The sequence below is a fragment of the Rhinolophus sinicus genome, linkage group LG04, assembly GCF_036562045.2.
Source record: "Rhinolophus sinicus isolate RSC01 linkage group LG04, ASM3656204v1, whole genome shotgun sequence".
NCBI lineage: Eukaryota > Metazoa > Chordata > Mammalia > Chiroptera > Rhinolophidae > Rhinolophus > Rhinolophus sinicus.
Genome location: NC_133754.1, coordinates 156,431,186 through 156,447,484, shown reverse-complemented (window position 1 = coordinate 156,447,484; position 16,299 = coordinate 156,431,186). Strand labels below are relative to the sequence as shown.

The following is a 16,299-nucleotide window of genomic DNA, read 5'->3' as shown; positions in this document are numbered from 1 at the left end:
GCGCGAGGCCGGGAATGTGGGTGTGGGAACCTACCTCCCGCCGTACTACATCTCGAAGCAGGAACCACCCTCAGCCACCTGGTAGGCAGCACCCACTGGTATTGGTCTAAGATGCTACTAGCCCTGTCAGCTTGCCGTCTCGGCCTTCCCTCCGCACTCTTAAACGCACCGCCTATGAACCCTAGAGCGAATGGCTGCGCAGCCGGGTGCCTTTACTGTACAGCAGGTAGGAGTCGAAAGTGCCCTCGCGCAACATTTGTTGCCTTGAGTGGTTGGATCGCATCACGTGATGCGAGGAGGTCGGCCGTAGAGAAGCGACTGTGGTGCCTTGTGAGGTCATCACAACGCGACAACGAGCTGCAGTGGTGGGCATCCTGGATGCGGTGAGTAGTACGCTCCTGATGACTCCGACTACGAGAAATCCCGTAAAATCTCCCTTATTTGCTCCATCCCCCGCCTCGGCAGTGCAGGTCTCGCTTCCGTTCGTTTTGGGAGCGACTAGAGGAAGCGACGCGCCCCGTGGGCGGGCTGATGAGCCGAGCACAAGCGACGCATAGCGGCTCCGCCTTCGCTCGTGACGTGTAGGTCACGTGACGGACCGGGCCGCGTCTGCCGCCGCCGCCGCTTTGTAAGAGGCACATTGGCAGGTAACGAGCGGCGGCGGCGGCTGCGGTCCCGAGTCCAGCGTGAACAGCCCGGTAATTGGCACCCTCTTTCTCTCCTTCGCAGTTCTAGGGCCCTAAGCGCTGCAGCATGCGCTTTCTAGTTCTGGGTTCAGCCCTTCTTTCCTCCAGCTCCTTTCATAGTGCCCTAGCGCCCACCCGTGAGGACCGGGCCGAGGTTCCCTCGCCAATTTCATGAATCCTAAGTATGCCCAGGCCCAGGCGCCCTCCTTCCTCTCCCGGGCAGGTTGACCTGTGTGTCTTCTAGCCTAACGCGGTCCTAGTTGGCCCGACCCCACCTAGCCCCAAGGGGCGCCTTCCACCCCCGTTCGGGTTTCTGTCCTGGAGGGTGTGGTTTTCTTTCCCACTTCGGTCCCTTCCTGCCTGTCCGCTGGAGCTCCCGCGCCAAGCAGGCGCTCCCCATCCTGACCATCTTTCCGTTTTCACGCCTGTCGCTCGCTCGTCCTGGGGCTGGACCTCTTAGAGCCCAACTTCTGCGCTCTCTAGCCTTTCTCGGCTTACCCGATGGCATAGTTCAACTCTTCTTTTTTATTCGGGAAGGCTTTGGTGTCAGACTCTGGGGACTCAGTTTTCTCCTCAGTCCCGGTTCCTGTTGTCTGGTTGTGTCACAGTTCTTTAATGTAGGTTTGAGAGCGCTTTGTAAACTAAAGCTCTTTCTTTTGTAATACGTATTCAAAATGTCATTACATCTTAGTTTGCCTCTGAATCACATTCTCACTTGGCTTTCCCACCTTTTCCCCTGGGTTTTTATCTATTAATTGCCCAGGCATCTCAAGTGCCACCACCTTGATCTCTTATCCTGGTTCTCTCTAGGAGTTGATCCCATCATCATTACTGTTATTTTCTGTTTAACATTATCTTGTTTACTATCACCTCCGTTGGATATTGTTACTACTTATATCCAAAGTATATGGTCTGCTAGTATTTAGGCTATCTTTCTTCAGCACCTCTGTGTCCTAACAATTGAGAACTTTTTAAGGTCTCCATCAGGTATCCAAAGATCATCTTTCATTAAAAGGGCATACAATAAACTTTTTGAGTTAACCCAGTAGTTTTATATTTTCTTTTCCTTTATGATAGCACTTTTTAAATCAAAAAGTGTTCCTCACTTTTTGCCATGAAATGTGCGTCCTTTTTAGTGTCAGTTTGTCTAATAAAGGTGGAAGGAAGGTGGATGTAATATCTGAGCTCTCCTGTATCCTAGGCTTTGGGTGCTTCGATTGGGATGGTGTCTGTCTTGTCTCAGGAAAGGGATTAATTCCACTCTTTAGATGATAGAGTCTTCCAGTACACCAACACCACCTACCTGCTTGCAAGGCCCCTTGGCTAGGTTAGGGCTATCCCCTTATTGCTGTGAAGGTTTCTCTTACCTATCATTAGGCAGAAATGATTAGTTTTCCACACGACTGTTCTGCTTGCCTCTAGTGAGTTCCTTTTGATTTTTTTCTCCTTATGGCTAGTTCACATGTGTGATGAGATTTCTTCCCACCCCTGTCCTGCTTGTTTCCCACAGCTCTGATTTCCCCTTTTTGCTTCCTTGTTCCCTCTGACCCTCAATAATTAAGAAACGATTTAGAGAAGGGAGGTTTTGTTATGATTGAAATATGGCTGGAAATGATGGCATGGGAATGAGGCCATGGGAAAGGTTGTGGTAATTGCCTCTCCTGCCTGTTTCCTGCTGCTCTGGTTTCCTCTGGCCTCTCTCTTTAAATGTGGGCTGGACCAGCGCAGTCACACTGAGCTGCCTTTAGAACAAGGCTGGAACAACAATAACACCTCTGCTTCCCTTTCCTGGTAACTAACTGGTGCAGCCTGTGCAGTGCTCACTGGGAGTGTCTCATGGTATTAGCCTGAGTGACTTTTATTGTTTGAGAAGAAATAGTAGGAGAACATGGAGAAGAATAGGTTTACTTGATTATGTGCTTGTCTTGATGGGAACTGGTCGATAACTCTATTCCCTTCAGTATAAGCTACATGTAGAAAGTATAAACCAGTCTTGAAGATTTGAACTAGTTTGAAGTGAAGCCTTCAGTTTGTAAATGTTGGCTTTGAAGTGTTCATTCCCAAGTTCTTTTTTTAAATGATGACTTATTATAAGATTTTTTTTTTTGGTCATAAGACTTTTTTTGGGGGGGATGTAAATATGTTATGAAGGATTAATTAATGCCTGCTCAAAAGAAGCAGTCTGCATGAATTCACAGACTGAAATTCCTCTGCTCTTAAACAAATTCCTTATTTCTCTTTGTGAGGGAAGCCGTAGGTCAGCAAATATCAGTTAGCTGTTAACTTCAGTAAATGGAGTGTCCTTTAAAAGTTGAGTTATGGCACCTGTGGTGTTGACTGATGATGTAGTGAATTACTGATAAATCTTAGAAGCAGCTGTTTTTTTTTTTTTTCTTCATTCCACAAAAAAGAGTAAGTTGATGAGCTGTAACTAGAAGGGAGGCAAAGAGAGGGAAGACATAGGGAATATCACCATATAAGCCTGTGGTAGGTTTTGAAATAATTCACCCAGCTATCAAGTATTTAGGAATAGAATCCTTTTTCTTTTTTTTTTTAAGTCCAAGAACTAAATCAGGTTTGTTTAGACAATTATAATGCAAATTATATGGTGATATTTCCTACTTTTTTTTAGTTTTCTTAACAGTGTTTCTCTAAAAGATGTTGCACAGCCTATACTTTTAAAGAAAGTGAATTATTTTAGTTTTGAAATTTCTTGGCATAGGTTTTGAAGACCAGGTTTGTGAATTTCTGGCTGACATAGCACGTGTACTAGAGTGAGTTTCAGTTTTCAGATAACTCATTATCATACTGGAGTTAGGAGCTAAACTGAATTGGAACCCAGTTAACTATGGAATTAATTTATAAAATTGGGCTTGGATTAAGGAGTAGGTGTTTCATTTAAGACTAGGTAGTGTGCACTACTTTTAAAAGGAATGTGATGCTTGTTTTGGGACCCTAAAAGTAATAGAACATATATTTGATTGGGTCTAAAACTTCAGAAAGTTTCGTTATGAGAATACCGGGGGGTGCCAAAAAAATGTATACAAGTGCACACTTTGGTCAGGATTGCTCAAGCAGTAGTTTGGCGTAATCAGAAGTGTCTGGACACTCACTGATAACCACTTTGAGCATCTCTTGTAATTGCAGAAGTCAAACGTGACTTGTATTCATCTTTTGTTATCAGTATATACTGAATATTACAATTTTAATAGTTTTCCTTTTTTAAATTGTGTATGCATTTTTTAGCACCCTCTCTATTGTCAAAAATTTATAGGGGGAGAATTTCATTTGGATTTAGACCCGGTGCTTAACTTTGTTTTTTGCTATTTAGTGTTATGATTAACCTGTTGTTTTTTTAAAATTTTATTGGGCAGTATTGGGGAGCAGTATGTTTCTCCAGGGCCCATCAGCTCCAAGTTGTTGTCCTTCAATCTAGTTGTGGAGGCCGCAGCGCAGCTCCAAGTCCAGTCGTCGTTTCCAATCTTTAGTTGCAGGGGGGGCACCCCACCATCCCACGCAGGAATTGAACTGGCAACCTTGTTTGAGAGCCTGCGCTCTAACCAACTGAGCCATCCAGCCGCCCCAATTAGCCTGTTTTTAAGTAAGATGTCACATAGGAACTTTCTCACTTGTATGTACATACACAATCCAGTAATACTTAATATGATGCGATTGACTCAGATTTTTTTACACTATAGTCTCAATCTTCTCATTGAATCAGTCCTAGATAATTATACCTATGAAGACTTTTTTGGAAGCTCAGAGTTCTTGTTAATGATGTGTTTCTCCCTCTCTGCCTTCTTTAATTCTCTCCACTCTCACCCTTTCTCTTATTTTTCTCTTTCCCTTGTTTTCTCTTCATTCTCTCTCCCCCCCCCCTTTTTTTTTTGCCTCCTGTCCCTTCACCTCATTACAGAAACACTCTGAACACTCACTCAGTCTCAACTGAGGAGGTTGTAGGCCTTCTTATTCTACTTGCCACCATAACATGCTGCTTCCCAAGCAAGCAGAGAAAAATCTAAACAATCTGCAACTACATGGGCTTGGGCATGTATATAATGCTATCTGTATTGTGTGTGTCTTCTACCTGTCGTGTTTCCCCGAAAATAAGACCTAATCGGACAATAAACCGTAACATGCGTTTTCAGGATGACATCCCCTGAACATAAGCCCTAATGCGTCTTTTGGAGCAAAAATTAATATAAGACCTGGTCTTATTTTCGGGGAAACACAGTAGCTGGAATGTGTGTTCTTTGAAGGATGGGATTTTTCATTTGATAACAGTGTTTAGCATGGTCAAATCATTGAAGGAAAATAAGTGGGCTTAAAAAGATACAAGTTTATCTGAAATGGGGTGTAGAACAAAATGATGGGCTTTTAGGATTGATTGATAAGCCTAACTTTAAATTGTTTTCTAGACTAAACCAGTCCTGCCCACTTTTTCTCAAATTAATTTACAAATTTCTAATTTAGAGTAGATTTTTGGGTCAGCCTGGCTTGCAGTAAGTATTTTGCCTAAGAAAATACTTTTGAGAAAATTTGAAAAAATTAAAAAGAAATTAAAAATGACTTATGGTTTAACATTTTAGTATAAGTCCTTACTCTCTTTTCTTTACATCAAGTACATACTTTTTAAAACATCTGAGAAGAAGGTATATGAGGTGTAAAAACACATGTAGAGTTTTCAGAAACAAGAATAAAATGACTGACCAAGGAATAGAACATTATGGCTTTCTAATACCCCCCTGTGCGTACCATATCCCAAGACATTCCTTTCCCTCTTTCCCAGAGGTAACCATTACCCTACATTTTGGATTAATTTTTTTTGGAATAATTTTTATTCCATATATGTATGAATCCATAAACAATATATACTTTAATATTGCCCATTTTCAGACTTGATCTAAATGGAATTTTATGATCTTCTGATATTTCATTCTCTTTTACATGTTTTAGATTTATCAATGGTTGATTTTTTTATAGCTATCAATCATTTTCAATAGTATGATATTCCATTGTAAGGATATGCCACATTTTATTCTATTGTGATGATCTTTATCTCAGTTCCAATTTTTTGTAATTACAAATTATACTTGTCTTCTTGTGAACATTTGTATAGCCCTTCTCCCATCAAAACAAACTGATTTCTCAAGAATGCGCGCGCACACACACACACACACACACACACACTCACACACAGTGCTTCCCCGAAAATAAGACCTAGCCGGACAATCAGCTCTAATGCGTATTTTGGAGCAAAAATTAATATAAGACCCGGTCTTATATAGGACCTGGTCTCATAGTAAAATAAGACCGGGTCTTATATTAATTTTTGCTCTAAAAGACTCATTAGATCTGATTGTCCAGCTAGGTCTTGTTTTCAGGGATACATGGTAGCTGTGCTAATCAGCATGTGAGGCTGGCCTCTAAGCCCTCTGCCAGTTTAGGGGCATCCTATGAGGAGGTCAGACACAGCATTGAGAAGTGGCAATTGATAGCACACCCTGAGAAGAGAGACAGAAGAAAGCTATAAAATTACACTTAAGAACTCAGGCTGCTGTTAAGTATATTGTCGGGTGACCCTAAAATGCCACAGTTGTTATGGACATTGAGTAGAGGGTAATTGCTGTTTACATTGAGGGACAGAAAATGAGAAAATCAGGGGTATGTTTATTATGCTGTTGAGAAAACGTGCCGGTGGAAGGTGGCAAAAAAGCAGGTGCAATTTGGGAGAATGGCAGGGCCAATGTGACCAAAGTGTAGGGATTGGAAAGAAATAAAGAGCTCCTATTTTATTGAGGAGTTGGTTTGTGAACACAAGTTGATGGGTTTTAGAATATTCTAGAAGATTAAACTGCACTTTGTCATCGGTTTCACAATTTACATTGTTCAGGCAGGTAAATCAGGGCATGAAGTTTCAGTGAACTAGAAAGGAGAAAATTATTGATAACAGTAATTGATAAAGGTGCCTTATAACTGTCGGGTTATATATATGACATTGACATATCAAAACTAGTACTGGACAAGGGCTATCAACTTATTCCTAGAAGACAAGGAAGAGGCTTTAAATATAATGACGCTTAATTCAGTTCATGGCAGAGAGACTGTAAAGGAAGGCATAGGTATAAGGCCTTAAAGCCCTTATGACTTAAATGTATATGGGAAGAAATGGTGGCATTAAAAGAATGGCTTATAGGTTTTGAGCTCTGGAACACTTGAAAAATATTGGTTACTTGGAAAATTTTGGAAGTTTTTGAGAGATTTGGATGAATTTCATTGTAGGTGTAGACAGTCAGATATAGTCTTCGTCTTTGGAGAGACACAGGTCTTTAAAAGCTTTTGCTTTGAAATTGGAGGTAATTATTGATGCTACGCAGTAGAGCATATAATTTCTGTAGGAGGAGATGGTGCTCAAGAAGTGAACAATTTTACTTTTCAGGTGGGAGAAGGATGTGACGCTGCTGAGGATTTGAGAACAGAACCAGGATGGTATGGTGTCTGAGAAGCCAAGGGAAGAAAGTGATGAAATGTGTTGAATGCTAGAGACAGATGAAAGAAAGCAAACAGAAGAAAGATGTGGGCGATTTGCCATTTTCCTAAATTAGGAGGAGGCGGTCGATGGTGACCTGGGGAATAGCATTTTTCCTACTGTTGGAGTGATTGGATGGTCAATCCAATGATTGAAAGGTCATTTTTCTAAGCCTTTGTTTTTTTGAGATTAATTTGGATGTGTGTGGAGAATAGTTGAGCAGGTTTTTATACACATACTGTGAGAAGAAAAAGGATATGAGGTATTTTCTCAATAATAGTCGTGGAAGATTTCCTTATCAAGGAATTTTGTATTTGGTATTTGAATGAAAACTGAAACTGGTGCATAAGTAACAGGTATGTTAACATTTAATTGGATTGCATGACTGTGTCTTGATACATTCTTCAGGTAACTGACATTTTAAAAAAAGTTGCTTTTGGGGCAGCTGGATGGCTCAGTTGGTTAGAGCGCGAGCTCAGCGAGCTCAACGTTTCTGGTTTAACTCCCGCATGGGATGGTGGGCTGCGCCCCCTGCAACTAAGATTAAAAAGGCGACTGGACTTGGAGATGAGCTGCGCCCTCCACAATTAGATTGAAGAACAACGACTGATGGGTCCTGGAGAAACACACTGTTCCCCAATATTCCCCAATAAAATTTATAAAAGAAAAAAAAGTTGCTTTTTGCATGAATGAAACGGTAATAAGGATGCCACTAGAGTAAAACAAAATGCTTAAAAAAATTACTCAAGACTATATTCTGGACACATGAGGAAAGTTAAAGAATTGTAATGAAAAACTGTGGGTCTGAAGTACTTAAAAAAATTGGTATTTATATTTTTGGCTTGTAGCAATAGCTAGAGGTGATAAGCTGTCTTGGGATAGCTTAATAATAGATATACTGAGCTTTTTTATAAATCAGTTGTGAAATATTTGTGTAGTGTAACAATTGAGAACCAAATGGTTCATGCATAAATGTGAAAAATAAGAATAACTTGAAACGTTTTAGGTTACCTATCTTGAGTAAGAAAGATTTATAAAGTTTTGTCTTTTGTGAAAGTAAAGTTGGGATTTAATCACTTTTAGCAGTAATACCCAATTTGCTGTATGAGACTGGTTAGCAGGGATACATACCACTTTGCCCAAAACCCAAAACAAATTCGGGTGAGATAATGGATTAACACTTTCAAGTGATTATGAGTTGAACTAGGTGACATTTTGAGGTGTGTATATGTGATAATTCCTGAAGTTCTTTTCACACCTTGGAGGTTGGAGATTTTCCTGTGTTGAGTATTGTTAATGGTTTTTCTGTGCTTAAAAATAAAGAGTTAAACTGACATTACAGTTTGGATAATGTTTTGTGTTAGAGTAAGTATCACGAATCACTTTTGATCATTGTGACTGGTTGTGGTCAGTATGACTTGACTAAATAAAAGAAAGATTTATCTTACTGAACTTGTATCCTTATGAACGGTGAAGGAGATCAGTCTATAGTTTGACACCTTCCTTCCCCCTTCCTTTTTAATTAAAAAAAATTTCAATTACAGTTGATATTCAAGATTATATTAGTTTCAGGGGTACAGCATCATGGTTAAACACTTACATAACTTACGAAGTCATCTACTGATAGATAAGCCTAGTACCCACCTGGCACCATACATAGTTACTATAATATTGTTGACTATATTCCCTGTGTAATTCCTTCCCCTTTCTGACTGGGTCTTAGGAAAGAAGCCAAAGGGAGGGGAGTTCCTGCTTTTATCCCTTTCTCTGTGAAGGCCTTGGGACAGAGCAACTAGTGAGAAGTTAATCTTGCTCTGATGGATGTGGAGCTGGAAGATGGGGGCAGAATGGGAGTGAGGGTGCAAAGACAAAAAATTTATAAAAATATGTCTGTCTTTAACAGAGACTAAGACTATTGTTGGCATTAAATCTGTCCTTTTCTGATGACTCGCAGATTGGATTTCCTCAAGAGAGGATAGGTGGAGACTAATGTAGGTGCGCAGGGTTGGGGAAGAGCCATGTTAATTAAACTAGGCTTTAAGGATAGAAGAACTTGAGATGGCAACATTCAGTTGGCAATTTTAAAACATTTAAAAAATTTTTAATCTGGCGATTTATGACCAACTTTTTGTTAATACCCAGGAAAATAGACCCTTTCCTTTTCTTCTTTTCCTGCTTTTGTGCTTGATACAATGTGTGCTAATATTAGGGGATGCTTGCAGATGGGTATGATTATCTCAGTCACACAAGCTAGCATAGAAGTCATTCTGCAACTTGCTGAATATCAAAAAATGTTTGAGGGCTTAGTCTGTATAAGTTTTGGGTGGAAAACCCTCTCTCCTCCAAAAAAAGGACAGTGAATCAGTGATTAAAAACAGTGCAGATGATTTTAAAATAAATTACAAGGAAATAACTTGAAAGATTGCATTGTCCTTGGGTTCAGAAATTATTTTAGGAAAGTAGCCATACTATGCTGCCCAGAAGTCATGAAGATATATATACATAAATGCTGCCACTTTTGTGCAAGAGACCAAGGACAAGAAAGAAAACACAATGATATGATTTATTTCAGAAGGCAAGTTCCTAGGTATGTCCTGGAATTAGAACAGATTCAGACTAATTTCCTATGTCACCCATCACATGGCTTCAATAACTGATGTAGAATCAGAAAAAGTTAAATCATGTTTATTGTATTGTATTTGCCAAAGAAAAGTGTTTATTGCATGTTAGAAGGCACTTAATACCAAAAAGGCTTGGAGCCAGAAACAGGTTGGCCCCTAAAGTTTTCTTTTATATTCCCATGATACTCAATTCCTCAGCAGAACATAATAATTGAGATGCTATAATTATAATGCTACCTTGCGTTTGCATAATAGTTTATATACGTTAATGTCCAGTGGTAAAAGCATGATACAGCCATTTCTAGAGGATCACAATGATGCAAAAGAAATAGAAGACATTGGAGGGATATTCAGTAAACTGTGAACAGTGGTTATTTTGGTGTGGTTTTGTTTTCTTCCACTTTTCAGTATTTATTTGGAACTTTGTGTAACGACTGTATAACTTATATGGGTAAAATAATAAAGGTGAAATTGCACTGTTTGCAGCTTTCTCATCTTTCAGTTTAAACCACACAGGATCAAAAATTTCATCTAAAGTTCTTTGAGGGCAGTGATTTTCAAACTTTAGTGTGCATCACGTCTTCTTTAAACAGAATTTCTGGGTCAGTAAGTCTGGGGTGACCTTGAGAATTTGCATTTGTGACCAGTTGTCAGGTGATACCTATGCTAATGGTCCAGAGCAGTGGTTTGACATCCAGGCTGCACGTCAGTAACTTAGAGCATTTAAAAAGAAATTGAGATATCCCATAAAATTCATCCTTTAAATTATACAATTCAGTGGGTTTTAGTATATTCACAAGGTTGTGCAAACATCACTATTTTTAGAACATTTTCATCACCCTCCAAAAAACCCATACCCATTAGCCATCACTGTCCATTCTTTCTTCCTCCTAGCCCTTGGCAACCATTAATCTACTTTTCTGTCTCTATGGATTTGCCTATTTTGGACATTACATATAAATGGAATAATACAGTATACATATGTGGTCTTTTGTGAGTGACTTCTGATACTTTATTATGTTTTCAAGGTTTATCCATGGTTTAGCACGCATCAGAACTTTGAGTACTTGAATAGTGCTCCATTGTATGGTGATACTGCATTTTGTTTATTCATTCAGCAGTGGATGGACATTTGGGTTGTTTCTACTTTTTGGCTATTGTGAGTAATGCTGCTATGAACATTCATATGCACTTCTCTGGGTGAACATGTGTTTTCATTTCTCGTGGGTATGTACTTAGGAGTGGAATTGCTTGGTTATGTGGTAACTATGTTTAACTTTTTAGGAACTGCTTGAATAACTTTTAAAAACAATGTTGGTATCTGGGTTCTATTCTGAGCAGCTCTGATTTTAATGGGGTCTGGGTTCATTTTTTAGAAGTTCCCTAAGTGATTGTACTATGTGTGCAACCAGGGATAGTGATAGATGATGATTCACTAATCTTTATTTGATGATGAGAATTTCCTGATGTTTCTGGAGATACTATCACTAAACATTTGGACATGGATAGAATGGCACATTTAACTAATGTGTATGCTGTCAAACCTGGGTTGAGACTTTCTAGTAGTGTTTCATGGAGTAGCGTTTTTTTTCTGGGCTCCTCCTAACTTGTTTTACCATCCTATTGGTTCTCCCGGCCCCCTGTGCCACCAGAGGATCAGAACATGGAAGGAGATAATAGCCAATTATCCAGTAGAGGCATACCTCAGTTTATTGCGCTCCACAGGTGCTGCATTTTTTTTTTTTTTAAACAAATTGAAGGCAAGACCCTCCACCAGCAAAAAAGATAATGAATGACTTGGCTTATTGCGATGCTCGCTTTATTATGGTGGTCTGGAGCCAAAACCACACTATCTCCAAGGTATGCCTGTAATTCCTTGTTGCCAAAGCCTGTGAGAAACTCGGAAGGTTTCAGAAATGGAGATTTAAAACAAAAAACAAACAGTAGCTGTGCCACTGTGTATGTGGGTGGGTACAAATTCCTGGGGGAGCAGGACCAGAGAATAATACATAGGGAGGTGGACAGAATTTTATAGAAGTGGAGAAAGAAAAAACGGGAAAAAGAACAAGAGAGAAAAAGAGACTGTGTTTAAGAATCATTGCTGGATTTATGAGGAAGCTATTAATCCTATGTTGTGGTAAGTGGGTGATTTATAGAAAATCTATTTTAATCTGGTTACAGTCTTTTTTTAATTAAAAAAATTTTTTTAATTAAAAAATTAAACCCTTTACTAGTCCTTGTCTATGAAGTATAACCCTCTATTGAAGGTATTTGGTATTATTAGGCAGGTAATTGTAATCTAAAGTACAGTATTCCCATAATTCGATAGGTCTTGTGAAATGCTGTCTAGTGTACACCTTTTTGGGGGAGAGAAATGCCTGTTAGAAGGAGGGCTTAAAACTGGTCATGAATAATGAGGGACTTTTCAAGGGATAGGAGGGTAAAGAATAGCTGCTGAGCTAGGGTTTAGAGCCAAGAAATTAGCAGAGTAGGAGTGGGACCGATGTATGGAAACATCCATAGGCAATTAAATAAAAATTTCCTCCATGATTTTAGTTAACCTGAAAGAGAAATATGACTATACCAAATTATTTTTGATGTCCTTGTGATCAAAAGTTCGTCAGCACTCATCTTTTCCATGGACAGATTATATACACAGAATAGCAGGTAACATGGTAGTTCCCTTGTCAGCGATCCTGGGTGTAGGGGAGTTCACCCTGGTCCACCAGCTGCTGGAGGCCTGACCCTGCCCTCAGCAGCTGTGGAGAATAAAAGTATCAGCTTGGTCAGCTCCTGGCATGCAGGGCACAAGTAGTTGAGCTGCATGGAATTGGGTCTCATACTGGAGTTCCTTGGCACTCTAGCTGCTTTGCCCTCTCCTGGGTAGGGGATATAGACTTCCTCTTGCTGGCTGCTCTGGCCTCCCAAATCAGTTGAGGTTCTTAATGTAAACCAATCCTGTCCTCCATAGTAATGAATAAGTGTCTTTCCTGTGCAGAAAAAGGTTGAGAAGAATGGGTATTTTTTTAATTAGAAAAAGCAAGAACACAGATTGGAAGTTAAACAAAAATAATAAAACAGAACTAGTAACAAAAACATTACAATACAGAGTTGAAGGGAGCCCCTGTGGGCATCTGAAAGGTTGGAATGTTAGGCGAGATTCTGACTCAAAACCAGAGCTTTCGCATCAGATGTGAACAATGTAGGTGATGCCAACGGTAGTCATGCTGTTTTAAAGAAGAGGAAGCTGAGTTGGAGTTTGTTGTAGATCTATAATTGAACAGTTAACCATGTAGCATAGAATAGTGGTTAAGAGTGGTTGAGAGTGGTTGAGAGTGGTTAACTGTTCACCGAGGAGGCCAGATGGCCAGGGTTTGAGTCTTGGCTTTACCATTTTACTAGCTGTGAATTCTCTGTCTTAGTTTCCTGTCTGGAAAATGGGAGTAACATTTCTGTGTATCTCAGAGTGTTATTGGGAGGGTTAATATGTGTCTGGCACATAGTAAACAGTATGTGTTTGCTGCTATTATCATTACTTACTAGATTTAGGCTTTTGGGAATGAATGAGTAAATCCTTCATAAGATAGTCCCAGCACCAATGGCCTCAGGACTGAGTGAACAGCATCTCTGTCAACATCCTTTTTTTCATGTGAGCATTCTTCCCACCCCCCACCCCCCACCACAAGCCGTTGTTTGTCAGTCTAGTTGTGTAGGACACAGCTCCCTGGCCCATGCTGGTATTGTGAGCCTTGCGCTTCCCCTCCTACCCCGCCCCTAGCTGAGGCATTCGGTCGCTGGTTGGCTGCTCACAGCAGCTCATGGTAGTTCTTTTTTTTTTTTAATTTACCATTTTAACCATTTTTTTAAAAATAATACATTTCTGTTAAGTTTGTGGTCATTTCTTTCTTTCTTTTTTAAATTTTATTGGGGAAGGGGAACAGGGCTTTATTGGGGAACAGTGTGTACTTCCAGGACTTTTTTCCAAGTTAAGTTGTTGTCCTTTCAATCTTAGTTGTGGCGGGTGCCGTTCAGCTTCAAGTTGTTGTCCTTTCAGTCTTTCAGTCTGAGTTGTGGAGGGCGCAGCTCAGCTCCAGGTCCAGTTGCCGTGCTAGTTGCGGGGGGCACAGCCCACCATCTCTTGTGGGAGTCGAATCGGCAACTTGTGGTTGAGAGGATGCGCTCCAACCAACTGAGCCATCCGGGAGCTCAGCGGCAGCTCAGCTCAAGGTACCATGCTCAATTTTAGTTGCAGGGGGCACTGCCCACCATCCCCTGTGGGAGTCGAGGAATTGAACTGGCAACCTTGTGGTTGAGAGCCCACTGGCCCATGTGGTAATCGAACCGACAGCCTTCAGAGTTAGGAGCACGGAGCTCTAACCGCCTGAGCCACCGGGCCAGACCCCTCATGGTAGTTCTTGCCAGCCACTCACAATAGCTGCCAGCCACTCACGCTGGCTGCTGGCCACTTACGCTGGCCACCGGCAGCTCATGGCAGCACACGCTGACCTCTGACTGCCCAGCTTCAGGGAGAGCCATTGTTCACAATCCTAGCTGTAGAGGGCGCAGCTCGCTGGCCCATGTGGGAATCGAACCAGTGACTTTGGCATTAGGAGCACGGCTCTCCAACCACCTGAGCCACCAGGCTGACCCTCTGTGAGCATTCTTGATGGAAACTTGCTTCTTGAACATAAATTGTATATTCTGTTTTGAGTGATCGAGTCCTTAGCTGAGTAAGTAATTCATGTTACCTGGATTAATTATATTCTGTTTGGAAAAAAAAGACATTCACTTTGCTGTTTCTGGAGTATAAATTTATTTGATGCAGTAGATGAGATACTCTGCACTATTGTGTGAACCTCCTGGTTTTAGAGGTATCTTCCAATGCAGACACTTGGTGACACTATCTTAAAGCCCTTTCATGCTTTCACCAAAACCTTGCAGTTCTCAGCATGTTATCAACAAGTGTTCTGTAACTTTTCACAGTGATCCAGTGTGCCCTTGGTTTTTTTTTTAGGGTATGATATTACATGGTTTTTAGATAACTTTTTTTATGCCTTAAAGTTAGGGTCATCTTATGATGAATTTGTGGTATTTGCTTATGTAAGCTTTAATACAAGTACAGGTGGCTGTTAACCATTTTCAGTTCGTTTCTGCTCTGGAATCACTTGAAAAAAGCAGCTGTTTCACTGAGGCATTTTATCTTTTAAAAAATCCTTGGAAAAAAAATAGCAGTTAGTAAAACATTTTCTAAAAATATCCCTACTACAGAGAAAGTCTTTGTAGTTGAATCAAGTTGGTTTTTTCTGCTGGTTTACTTTCCTTATGTTACAAGTAATTTAGGCCATGTTTGCACTTTAAATCTAGGAAGCTTTATATGGTATTTTGCTGATACTGTTTTTAAAGAGTTTAAAAATATAATAGCAGTTCTTACCCGTCTATCGTATCTTTAACTTAGTTGAATGAGGTGAGGTTAAATACGGGTTTTAAAATTTGGTTGGATAGATTGAAATAACCTGGTGTTTCCTGAAGCTCAAGAACCTGTGATATGTATGTTTGAGTTTCTACTGAATTATTTTTAGAATCTCTTGCTCTTGTCTGTTTCTATTCTAAGAATTCTCTTGGAACCTGTTCCAGGATAGTAGAACTCTTGGGGGTGGAGAGTGATAGAGGGGATGGAAAACAAGTGTAAACTGAATTCCGATGGTCTGGCAACTGGGTGCTTATTGCAGAAGCATTCCTATTTACTACATATAACTCTATTTGCAGAAAAGAGGACATAGAATTTTCCCACATGATAGTATATTAGTTAAAGATGTTGATTGTTATAGTCTAGTTTCCATATCCTGTTTATTTTCAGAATTCATTGGTGGTAACAATTTTTAAGGGTGTTGATAATTATTTTGCTAACTTACACTGTTACTTTTGTTTATAAATTCACTGTCTCTGGAAGTTTTATATAAAATTAATATAAGAAAATTTGAACCATGCATCCTGTTAACTTGACATATTTTTTGAGCTCTGCTTTTCCCAGAGGATTTTATTTTTCCGGTACATAACTTATTTATTAAATAATTTAATTTTTTAATTGCAGTTGACATACAATATTATAAGGTGTGATCAAACAGTATGGTGATTGTTTAAATTAAAAAAATTTATTACAGTAAAAGACACATTGTCATTAATCCCCCACTCAAATACTCCCCCTCACTTTGAACACACTTCTCCCATCATTCTTGCCAATTTCTGAAGCAGTTCTGGAAGTCCTCTTTCCTGAGTGTCTTTAGTTTGCTGTCATGGCTGCCTCGATGTCCTCAATCGATTTAAAACGTTTACCTTTTATGGTCATTTTGACTTTGGGGAAGAGCCAGAAGTTGCACGTTGCCAGATCCTGCCAGATTCAGTGAATAAGGTGAATGAGGACACACCATAATGTTTTTATTTGATAGAAATTACTGTACCAGAA

General features: G+C 40.0%; 1 protein-coding gene across 6 annotated transcripts in view; it reads left to right on the top strand.

Moving 5' to 3' along the window:
• Positions 1-361: 361 nt before the first annotated feature.
• The window catches only part of UBAP2 (ubiquitin associated protein 2), a 101,977-nt gene continuing 86,039 nt past the window's right edge, over positions 362-16,299 (top strand). For 3 of the 6 annotated variants that reach the window (XM_074330649.1, XM_074330646.1, XM_074330645.1), the window contains exon 1: positions 611-698. The gene's annotated coding sequence lies outside the window, so the exon portion shown is untranslated. Of the gene's footprint in view, positions 384-610; positions 699-16,299 lie in introns of those variants that run through there. The other 3 variants (XM_074330650.1, XM_074330647.1, XM_074330648.1) reach the window with 2 other exon arrangements.